The sequence below is a fragment of the Nicrophorus vespilloides genome, unplaced genomic scaffold (assembly GCF_001412225.1).
Source record: "Nicrophorus vespilloides isolate i.1.1-1 unplaced genomic scaffold, Nicve_v1.0, whole genome shotgun sequence".
Classification (NCBI taxonomy): Eukaryota; Metazoa; Arthropoda; class Insecta; order Coleoptera; family Silphidae; genus Nicrophorus; species Nicrophorus vespilloides.
Window position 1 is genome coordinate 1 of NW_017097953.1, and position 10,524 is coordinate 10,524.

At 28.4% G+C, this 10,524-nt stretch overlaps 1 long non-coding RNA gene across 1 annotated transcript in view; it reads left to right on the top strand.

The window, feature by feature from the left end:
- Positions 1-3,912: 3,912 nt before the first annotated feature.
- Positions 3,913-10,524, top strand: part of LOC108561404 — a 9,031-nt gene continuing 2,419 nt past the window's right edge. The window contains exons 1-2 of the long non-coding RNA XR_001891016.1: positions 3,913-4,473; positions 5,898-6,296. This is a non-coding gene — a long non-coding RNA (uncharacterized LOC108561404). The remainder of the gene's footprint in view (positions 4,474-5,897; positions 6,297-10,524) is intronic.

A 10,524-nucleotide genomic window follows, 5' to 3' on the forward strand; every position in this document is an offset into this window, starting at 1 on the left:
CCATAACCTGTTGTCAACGTTTGTGCGCGCACGTTTACGTTCATTTTAAACCAGTTTTTCAGTGTTTCGAATTATGTAAGATCAATTTCGCTTATTCGTTTTGTTCTGAAATATCGCTCACCTGAATGTACGGACTCGAACTTTGAACTAAAAACACTTTGAACTAATTTGACATTGAAACAGACAATTGTGTTACTACCGGAAGTTGACTGAGGCTCGAATTTACGGTTGCCATTGACAACTTCATTGCGATTGGTCGGAGCGGACGTCATCGACGAAGTGATTTGAATTGCTTCAATTGATAAGAAATGTATAGAAAATCGTTCATAAAGTTTACATTTCTGAATATTCAACTTTTTAAACTTAATTTTTTTATAGTTCCAATTATTTCCTAACATTTATAGTTTTCTTCATTTGCAATTTTGAATGAAATCTTTAATTTTCTATGATTTAAATTGTTTCAATATATAAAATAACTACAGAAAATTATTCATAAAGTTTATATTTATGAATATTTAACTTTTCTTTGTTTAAATTTTCTATAATAAAAAATGTTACATTAAATTTATTGTTTTCTTCATTTGAAATTTTTAATAAAAACATTTGATTTTCTGCTATTTACATTAATTAAATTCATATGAAATGTATACAAAATTCTTCATATAGTTTCCATGCAACTTTTCTGAACTTAGATTTCCTATAGTTAAAATTTACTTTCTTCTTGATTTGAAATTTATTTTTAAATTATTTCAACTCATAAGAATGTTATAGAAAAGTAGCTTTCTATAACTCTCTTCATATTCATCCATCAAAATAGTTAAATTATTTGTTCTGTATAAATAACTCAAATTAAACTGCATTGCTGTTTAAACTATACTAATTTTTAAGCAAAAAAAAACTAAATGATTTCTAAAATTAATTTATGAAACCATTTCGAATTTTCATATGAAAAGAGATAAAATAAAAACTGGGTCAGTGGTTCGAAATGATATCTAATATTAGTTGCATTTCATAAAAAAAAATAGAGTTGGCTTTGGATTTGGATTAGGTAAAAATAAAACAATCAACAATTGAATTGCCATAACCTGTTGTCAACGTTTGTGCGCACATTCATTTTAAACCAGTTTTTCAGTGTTTCGAATTATGTAAGATCAATTTCGCTTATTCGTTTTGTTCTGAAATATCGCTCACCTGAATGTACGGACTCGAACTTTGAACTAAAAACACTTTGAACTAATTTGACATTGAAACAGACAATTGTGCGACTACCGGAAGTAGACTGAGGCTCGAATTTAAGGTTGCCATTGACAACTTCACTGCGATTGGTCGGACGAAGTGTCAGAAATGTGAAATTGAAGTTTTCGCGATTTGAGTGAATTTTCGATTTATCAAGTAATGAGAGGTGAGAGGAAGCACGCCGTGCCGACGTTCTGGTTCTATAACGTCTTCAAGGCACTGATCTTCGGTATCTTCAGTTGGATACACGGTTCGTACCAGCAGCTGATGAAGTCGAGTTCGGAGAGGAGCGTCGCGACGTCGAAGAGACGCAGGACTCGCAAGAGGAAGAGGCGGAATTAAGAAGCTGGAGAACTGCGTTATAATGTTTCGTGTTTTCATTGTTTTCCGGTTCCTCGGCCTACTTGGAAAAAGTGCGAATAATCAACAAGAAAGTGTTCATCTTCCAAAAAAAACAAAAAAAAATTGTTTCTTTTTACGATTAGTGTTAACGTTTTGCGTTCCGCACGGCCGTCGCGTTATATCACCTTTTTTGTAAGCGCGTCATAAATCTGAGAGCGTGCAAAATCGTGATGTATGCATGTGCACTCGTTGATTAGATATTGGCTTGGTTTTTTTTTTACAGATGAAAAGGAACTAGGTGCAATTCGTCGTAGCAATAAAATTGCTGCATTGTTGGTTGGTTTGCTCATTGATAACGAGACCAAACAATAATAATAGTTATAATAGTAATCGCGCACCGAAATATTCCGGCGTTAAAGTGCGCTCTTAATGACTTAGTTTGTAAGATTTAATGGATGCATATTAAATAGAATTTAACGCGTTTATTTTCGTTTAATTGTTTCATTGCGGTCGTAATGCTTCTACACGAAACGGTTTTACGCATTATGAAATTTTCGACATTGAAAAATATGTAGTTTTTTTTTTGTTACAATTTAGTTGCATTACAGAAGTACTATTTATTTTTATCTACAAAGACTATTTGCACTTATTTATAAACATTTACAACTCATCAAATTTCCACATTTTTTTTTAAAATTAATAATGTTTCTTTGCATTACAGAATGACTAATTGTTAAATGTGCTAATTCTTACTTTAAATCACTTAGTTTGCTTGAAAAATATACACAAATGTTTGTTGAATATCCGACGGTGAGAATTTTTCTTTATTTTTTCTTTGCATTACAGAACGATTAATTGTTAAGTGTACTAATTAACACTCATTCTTGCATTAAATCACTTATTTTTGTTGCTTGCTTGCACATTGCATTACAGAATGACTATTGGTAAAGTTCACTAATTGTAAAAATAAAATTTCTTATTTCTGTTGCTTGTAGACACATAAGTTTCTTCTATTTTGGACAATGAGAAATATTAAAATTTATGCAAAAACTAATTGCATTACAGACTGACTAATTGTTAAGTTTACTAATTTCCACAGATTCTTACTTTAAATCACTTAGTTTGCATGAAAAATATACACAAATGTTTGTTGAATATCCGACGGTATCTAATTTCTTTGCATTACAGAATGATTAATTATTAAGTGTACTAATTAACACTCATTCTTACATTAAATCACTTATTTTTGTTGCTTGCACACAAATGTTTATAGCATTTCTGACAGTTATAAATATTTAATTTTTGTTACAATTTTTTCATTCTATTACAGAATGACTAATTGTAAAGTTCACTAATTGTAAAATTAAAATTTCTTATTTTTATTGCTTGTAGACACATAAGTTTCTTCTATTTCTGACAATGAGAAATATTGCAATTTATGCAAAAACTAATTGCATTACAGACTGACTAATTGTTAAGTTTACTAATTTACACAGATTCTTACTTTAAATCACTTAGTTTGTTTGAAAAATATACACAAATATTTGTTGAGTATCCGACGGTGAGAAATTTTGAATATTTCTTTATTTTTTTCTTTGCATTACAGAACGATTAATTGTTAAGTGTACTAATTAACACTCATTCTTACATTAAATCACTTATTTTTGACTAATTGTTAGACTGACTAATTGTTAAGTATACTAATCTTGAAATGTACGTTATTTATGTTTATGTAACCATGGAAATGGTTATTATTTTGAGTTAGTTCGGTGCAGCTACTAGATTTCTATTGATTTGAAACAAGTTTATAATAAAAATTTCTAAGAAATGTTATTCCAATTTATGCAAGAAATCGTTATGTAATTTCTCCATGAATTCACGATTTTCCAATGAATATTACATAAATTCGATATTTATGAAAGAAAACTTATAGAATTTATGAAAATTTTCAATTAACTTTTCTTGAATTTTCTTTTCCGAAAAAAAATTGTTATTTTTTCTCACTAAAACGCTATATAATTTGGCATTTTTTTATACTTTTTAATTAACATTTTTTGCATTCGTTTTTCACTATAAATACATCGTTTTTTTCAGTGAAAATTCCTTTGTATTCGGTTTTTCCAAAGAAATATATCATTCTTTTGCATTTTCCAATGAATTATCGGAAATCGGTTTTGCGAAAGAGATTTTATAGAATTTCATTGAGAATATAACATTTCTTGGATTCGATTTGTTCTACAATTTCATATGTTTTCAATTAACATTTCTTGGTTTTGTTTTCCACTACAAATACACAGTTTTTCATTGAAGATTACAAAGAAAAGTTATAATAATTTCGCATTTTCCAATGAACATTACTCACATTTCTTGTACTGAAATTTCTAACTAATTTTCAACGATTTTTCTCCGAAACCGACTAATTTATTTACAAAGTTACGTAAAGTCTCCCTCTTCTCGACACTTCTTCGACATCGTTCAAGAGCTGAGCAGATGCAAAAGACGATTTGTTCCCAAGCAAAAAAAAAAGTAAAGCTATTTCCACGCAAACCGTAAACATCAGGAACAATGGTTCTGCAAACGCACGGGACAAGGTGTTAAGAGATTCTGCACGTCTATTTCCAGACGCCTCTCCTGTTGTTCACCTTTTGCCCAACCTGGAAATAGGCGAAAATTCGTCGTCCGACCGAGGAAAAACTGTTGCACCGCAATCAAGAAGGCCACAATTTCCACACGACGATGAATTAATAAATAATAATAGAAACAAAAGAAAAAGAAAAAAATAAGAAGGAAAATTAAGTGGTCGAGGGAAATAAATCTCGATTGTTCATTTGCAAATAGCGATTATTAAGTTCCACCTTCGCCGACGCTGAGGTCATATGCAATCACCGTTTGTGAGTAAGTGAAAATACTCATTCGTTTTTTATTTATGTTTATGCTTTGCGCACGTTTCCTTCACGATTATGATGAATTCGACCCAAATTTGAAATTCGCGCTCATCTGAACGCCAATTGGAAAACAACACGCGTTCACGTCAATTTGACATTTTATTATAATAATCGTCGTTTTTAACCTCACATTAATCATTATAAACGTCATCTATAAATACTTCAAACGTCAATTTGACGTTTAAATATTACAATTATTGTCACTTCACATAATTAATGACCTTTTCAATATAGTTATCAAATTTGTTAATTCTTATGTCAAATCTGAAACGTCAAATTTTCAATTATACCTGACATAATCATAACCTTCGCATTAATTAGTTTATAATTGATTAAACATAATTTGATTTTGTATTAATTTGACGTTTAAAATTTATTAATATCTAACAAAGTATGTGTCAAAAATACGTCAAATATTCAATAACATTTGTTATAAATTACCAATTATTTTAATTAACCATACATTACCGAATTAATACTTGTAGAAATGGTTAATATTTATTAATAACTGCAGAAATTATTACATAATCAATTTAATTAGTTTATAATTAAACATAATTTGATTTTGTATTAATTTGACGTTTAAAATTTATTAATATCTAACAAAGTATGTGTCAAAAATACGTCAAATTTTCAATAACATTTGTATATAAATTACCAAATATTTTAATTAACCATACATTACCGAATTAATACTTGTAGAAATGGTTAATATTTATTAATAATTGCAGAAATTATTACATAATCAAGAGATGATCATGTTCTAAAAACATAGCATCCACAGCTGTCAAAGTGACAATTTACGTCAATCCTTCAAGGATGAATCTCACCTGTCGATTAATTATGGAATTCATTATTTAACTCGTGGAACGCAAGACGATGTGTTTTTAATTGCTGTTCTGCACTGTATTTAATTATTTCCTTNNNTGAAACCAATAATTTAGATTTTAACAACACGCATTACTTGTTTACACCATACATTATCGGTCGTAAATTATTGTGATCGCGTTACTCTTTTTTCTCTCACACCGTTCCAAGTACTACTCTTTTATTCCGCATTGATTTCATTGTAAAGTTGCGAACATACTTTACGTTCGTTCCATGCAATAAACCTTCAGTTTTTATTGTTTTAATCATAACAAGATGTTTAATTAATAATTTATTTAAAAGATTGATTTAGACAAATGAGAGGATCAATTAGGGCTTTAAAATGACTTTTATTGAAGAAAACTATTGAAATATTTAAAAAAAAAAAACTAGATTTAATTGGAAACTTGGTTTAATCTTGCGATTAAGTTTGTTATAAATAATTTAATAGTTTCGATAGTGAATTATTGGTAAAAGTTTGAATTGTTCGGTTGTTATTGTTCGCAGAAACAAAGGAATAGATTGCGTAACCATGGTAATAACCACGGTAACAACCAGAATGTTCTGCGAGCGCGCTCGAGGCCGTTGATAAGGAGTTGCTGATGACGCAAGGGCGGCCGATGGAAACAAATGCAACAAAGTGAGATCACCACGGGGAATCCCCGTCCCGCCGACTCGACCCGATTAACTCGCAGCACTTGCAGAGTGCTTTTCATCGTGGGACGTCGCCGCCACCCTTCTTACTGTTACAACCATAATAATTTCATCGACTTTCAATGTGTTTCAATCAATTCCGTTGGACTTGTGGATTTGTCTTTTTCCACTTTGCTGCCGTTGCATTTGAACCGCCAGCAAAGAGAAAAGGGCTGCTGCACAACATCCCAATCTTCATCGTCAAAGAAGAAAGTGAGTCGCGCTCTTATTATACGATTCGAACATTTAGGTCGAAGCCCAGATTTTTCACAAATATAAATTTTTGCTCAAAATTTTTATGTTTTTTTCTTTTTTTTTGTTCCACCCACCGTATAAATATATCATATGATTTCGTGTCGTATTTCGTATATCTTTCTTTTTCGCCTGATTGTGGTGACGTAACGGTGAGATTGAACGCGTATACGCATATACAGAGACAAGGCTCACCGATCTCTCTCCTCTTTCTAGATAAATTTAGATCAAACGATTCCGATTCTGTTGCTATTAAAGTAAGTGTTTATATTACAAATATGTTTTTCACTCCCGGAAAGCACATGCATGCATACACACGCACGCACTTTCTGCACGCCAAAAACTCAGTTTCGAAATACCCGGATAACATCCGAATAACTCACAGACTAAGTGTATACATGTCATGTCCAAGAGGATTCGAGACAACCGTGAGGTAAACTTCATGAAAAATCCTAACAAATCATTCACAAATTGACGTTAACATACAGTTCCTGATTGATACATGAAACACTTAGATTAAGTAACTTAGTGTGTTGTTATAAAAGATGAAGCATATAAAGATATTTATTAAAACTAAAAATCTTTAACAGTTAAGATTATTCCAATAACTAAGGAAATAAGAATTGTGACAAAAGTAGACTTTTCAAGAAAATTGCTAGAATGAAAGTATTTTTCATGTTTTCACAAATTTGAAACTTGGAAATTTAAAAAACTAAGAGAAATATTATTGAAAGAATGAGAATTTTGTGAACTTTTCAAAAAATATTGCAAAACTATTAAAAAACCAATAGAAATTAACAAAATTTTACTTATGAGAAAATGAGATTATTTCAAAAAAAAATACCAGAAAATCTACGAAGAACTTGTAAATATGAAAATGCAAGTAAAAAGTAAGACTACAAGTTATAAAATACTTATATTCTTGCATATATACTACTTAATTTTATTGTTTTACTCGTAATATGATGTTAAACTTGAAATTATGTAAAAAAAAGTGTCTTTACATTTTCATAAATTTCTCCAAAACCAAGAAAGCTACAAGCAAAGTCAAATGTCCAAATTGAAGCTAAAACTGCAGAAAAAATAACAGATTTAAGACATTTTATGATAAGATATTTTATCAGATTGATTGTTTTACTAGTAATATGATATTAAAGTTGAAATTATGTAATTTTCTACAAAAAAAAAGTGTCTTTATATTTTCATAAATTTCTCCAAAACCACGAAAGTTACAAGCAATGTCAAATATGCAAATTGAAGCTAAAACTGCAGAAAAATTAACAGATTTAGGACATTTTATATTTTTTCATAAAATGAGAGAATGAGGCGATGTTGAAAATTTCAAAAACTTTAAACAATGTTGGACTTTTAAAAAAATATGAGAAAATGAGATTATTTCAAAAAAATACCAGAAAATCTACGATAAACTTGTAAATATGAAAATGCAAGTAAAACGTAAGACTACAAGTTATAAAATACTTATATTCTTGCATTTATACTACTTACATTTATTGTTTTACTAGTAATATGATGTTAAACCTGAAATTATGTAATTTTGTAAAATGAAAAGTGTCTTTACATTTTCATAAATTTCTCCAAAACCAATAAAGCTACAAGCAAAGTGAAATGTGCAAATAAAAGCTAAAAATGCAGAAAAATTAACAGATTTAGGATATTCTATATTTTTTCAAGAAATGAGAGAATGAGGCGATGTTGAAAATTTCAAAAACTTTAAACAATGTTGGACTTTTACAAAAAATATGAAAAAAGTGTCTTTACATTTTCATAAATTTCTCCAAAACCACTAAAGCTACAAGCAAAGTGAAATGTGCAAATAAAAGCTAAAACTGCAGAAAAATTAACAGATTTAGGACATTTTATATTTTTTCAAGAATTGAGAGAATGAGGCGATGTTGAAAATTTCAAAAACTTTAAACAATGTTGGACTTTTACAAAAAATGTGAGTGAACGAGATTATATTACACTTCTAAAAGAGAATGAGAAAAAAATTGACTTTTCCAAAAACTAAGAGAATCAAACAATATTGGAATTATCAAAAAAAGAAAACAGAATTTTCAATTATTACATTTATAGAAATGAAATTTTTCTATTACAAATAATGAAAAGAATTCAATAATATGAGAGATTTCAAAAAGTAATTTGATTATTAACATGAATTTGGATTAAAAACAAACTCGTGCTTCTGTTTGTTTCCCATATATTCTTTTGTTTGCTGTTTTCAAAACGATACGATCAAAATAAGAAATGCAATAACAATATCGCATCATCAATTGAAACAAAAGCAATCGTTCGAAAGAGAGGTGTTACCTTGCATTCCATCCTTCATTTGTTTAATATTTGTAAATTAATATGATATTATTACGTATAAATTAAACAAGTATACTAATTAAGTACTGTTTTTTTTTTCTATTAATTAAAGCCACAAATGTATTAAATTGACAGATAACAAACATGAGCATTCGTTTGTTTCTCATACAATCATTTGTTTGTTGTTTGCGAAACGAAAATAACAAAAGAAAAGAAAAAAAACAACAACAACATAAACAATTGAAACAATAGAAATAGTTTAAAAGAGCTACCGTTAACAAACAAAACAATCACGTTTCGTATTGCATTTGTTAAAATTTGAAAATCAATATTTATTATTAGTTAAAGTATAACTTATCCATTATTCATTATTAATAAATTTAAAGTATTAAATATACAAAGTTTAAATTACGTATAGATAATTAAGGCGGAATAAATAGAGGTCTGATTAAATATGTGAATGTATAATTTGCAAGTTTGTATGTGAACGGATTAAACAATTTATACCATACGAGAATTATTGCCAATCCGTTGAACTTTCTGCAAAATGTCAGCGCGTAAAGTGTGAGTGCCGCAGTAAAGATGGAAAATTGTTAAATTCCAATCTGCGATTGTTCCATGGAATGTCCATTAAATATTTACTATTTTGACACAACGAATTGGAAATATTTCACAATTGTAAGATTGAAAACTACGAAAAACTCATGTAACTATATGCACTTAACACTTAATTTTTATACATGAAATTTGATTGTAATTTTTCAACAGCAACAACAAAAAAAAGTGTCTGTAGATTTTCATAAATTTCTCGAAAACTACTAAAGATACAAGCAAAGTCAAATATGCAAATAAAAGCTAAAACTGCACGCATAAAGTATTGTAAGTGTGACGTTTATAGTTATGGCGTAATTCGTTTGTCAAATGTTAAATAATGTTACGGTCGAAACAGCGGTGACTTCACGTTTCTCGTAAACTACGTACGCACATTAATAAAGTTGAATATGCAAATTAAAGCTAAAAATATAGTGAATGAATATTGCTTATTCTTGCGAGTGCAACACTTATGATTATTACGTAATTCAATGTCAAAGAATTAATAATTTTTCAAAAATAAATTGTATGATTATATTTTATTAAATTGTTTGAAAACTACGAATGGTAAATGAAAAATTAAAGAAGTAAATAAAAGCTAATATTATACGTTACAAAAAAATGTGTTTGGTTATAAACGTAACTTTTATGGTTATTGTGTAATTCGCTGTCAAAGTTTTATTAATCTTTAAAGAAATGTATGATTACATCTTATTAATTTATTTGAAAAATACGAACGTTAGATACAAAGTGAAGAAGTAAATAAAATCTAATATTATGAGATATTATAATATTAGTTGATTATAAACGTATCGTTTATGATTATATTGTAATTCGCTTTCAAAATTTTATAATTTTTTTAAGAAAAATTGTGTAATTACATTTTATTAAATTATTTTAAAACTACGATTGGCATATTAAAAATTAAAGAAGTAAATAAAAGCTAATATTATGTGTTACAAAAAACTGTAGTTGGTTGTAAATGTAACTTTTCTGGTTGTGGTATAATTAGCTGTCAAAGTTATATTAATGTTCCAAAAAAAATGTGTAATTACATTTTATTAAATTATTTGAAAAATACAAATGGTACATGAAAAATTAAAGAAGTAAATAAAATCTAATATTATGCTTTACAAAAAAATGTAGTTGATTATAAACGTAACTTTTCTGGTTAATGTGTAATTCGCTGTCAAAGTTTTATTAATCTTTAAAGAAATGTATGATTACATTTTATTAATTTATTTCAATAGTACGAATGTTAAATGCAAAA